General features: G+C 35.7%; 1 non-coding gene across 1 annotated transcript; it reads right to left on the bottom strand.

Annotated features, from left to right (window-relative positions):
- Positions 1–1,549: 1,549 nt before the first annotated feature.
- Positions 1,550–1,631, bottom strand: TRNAS-AGA (transfer RNA serine (anticodon AGA)). Its single transcript has one exon. It is a non-coding gene; the product is annotated as a tRNA-Ser (tRNA).
- Between the last annotated feature and the right edge of the window lie 421 nt (positions 1,632–2,052).

Raw genomic sequence — 2,052 nt, 5'->3', positions numbered from 1 at the left:
ACTTCTGTATAATTCGTTGTGTCTTCATAGTGTCGAAAGGAAGCATGACGTGTTCGTATTTTGAAGCCTGATTTTCAAGTGCACTTGCTACGAGAGTTCTTTAAACTTTGTTCTGATATCCTATCACACAGCCTGAAGAAGGATAGAAGAATATTTTCTTTAAATTAAAACAACCTAAAACTGCAGATAATAACTGTGTTTTTCTTTCACATTCACAAGAATCGAGTACGCACGTGCCTTTGTGACGGATGGTACTCAGTTGCTACATGCTTGATGAGAATGTATAAGGGAAAAGAATATTCTTCCAACGTAAATCTGAAGGTGACGCCGAAGGACCAAAATCCGTAAAACAGAATTATTACAAACAGAAGTCGTTCAACACACATGAAGTACAAATAAATATTGGAGCACAACAAATAAAACAATCTTTATTCCATCGTTTATTTAAATTGACGAAACCTTTATTATTAAATATTCAAAGGGAAGATCTTTTTATCGTTTTAACATCTCATTTTCTTTATTTTGATACACTTTTTCTTCTAATATGCAATGTATCGATTTTCTCAGCGCACTGTCTAACAACTGCTGCGCTTGTCAGTTCCATTTCTCACGACATTGTTTACGGTTCGGTTGTCGTGTAGATACATGTAGCCTGAGGTGTTACTTTCAACACGTTCACTTTCAGAAAAACAGAAGGATTGGAGAAACAATACTTTTTGGAATTATATTCTGTTGTTCAGTGTTCGAGGTTTTAACAGTTAATGTTCTGTAGATATTGGCGTCGCAGAAAGCACAACATCTGCTAATCTTTAAAGTAAGCTGCCTCATAATTGATTGGATAGCAAACGTTTAGAAGTATTCTACATTATGTTTTCTTTGAATAGAAAATGTGAAAGAAAATGTACCAGAGTAATGTGAATGAGATGTTACGAAATACAATAGTACGTTAGGTTAGTATTTGAAAATTAAATTGCATAATCAGTTCAGGGCAGTTGTGGCCGAGTGGTTAAGATAATGGATTTGAAATCCATTGGGATAATCGTGCGTAGGTTGGAATCCTACCGACTGCGAGTGATATCGTTTTAATACCTAGGGAGAAACCTAATAGTCAGTAGTAAAATAAATAATGAAACATTCGACTTTATTTTTTGAAGTGAAATCCCTTTCAACTCATTTCGATCAATACTTCTCAAGGCATCATTTAAACAGTGAAATATCGTTCGAGAGAGAGTACTTTGGACATGTTATTTATAAATATTTATATTAAAACGGTTAAATGTTGTTTCTTACGAACTAACTTTTAAACATGTGAACTCTAACTATTGTTATTATTTAAAGAATACCGGCGTTTCAACGTTCCCAAAACATTCTTTCTATACGTCGGAAATTTTACAGAGTGCGATATTCGCGTCACTAATTACTCTATCTTTAGCTGCTCTACTCAAGTATTCAAAAGATTTCTTTATTTTTATAAGAAAGAACACAGAAAAGAAGAATATTTTCGAAACTATTCACCAAGTGTTTCGTTCAAATTAATAGAAGAAAATATCGCAGTCGGTAGGATTCGAACCTACGCGGGAAAAACCCAATGGATTTCTAGTCCATCGCCTTAACCACTCGGCCACGACTGCTGGTAGGTGAGTTATAAATGAAAGTTAGTTCTCAGGTGTAAATGAAAACGAGTTTTTTTTTTTTTAAAAATGGAAACTCAAACGAACATCCCAGGTGTTTAGTTCAGAGAGAGAGAAATCTCAACAATGTTCTCTCCAACTCTGGTGGTCAGGAACGTTGTGGTTCCTCATCTTCCACTCACGTGAGAAATTATTGAAATTTACATGAGGTTTTTGCCTTTATTTTATTTTGACTTTTTTATACTTAAGAGGAGAGTTTGGTCATAATACTGGTGAGCGAGGCAAACGCGGCATCCAAGATGCCAGGCAGGCCGGAACCAAACAGCAGATATCCAGCTGAATATGAACGCGAGACGACCCGTTTCAGTGCTGGACAATAATGCTGCCTTGGCTGGGATCTAAAGATCCAATGCCTGAGATT

This window comes from Tachypleus tridentatus, chromosome 8 (assembly GCF_004210375.1).
Source record: "Tachypleus tridentatus isolate NWPU-2018 chromosome 8, ASM421037v1, whole genome shotgun sequence".
NCBI lineage: Eukaryota > Metazoa > Arthropoda > Merostomata > Xiphosura > Limulidae > Tachypleus > Tachypleus tridentatus.
This window is presented reverse-complemented; position numbering and strand designations above follow the sequence as displayed.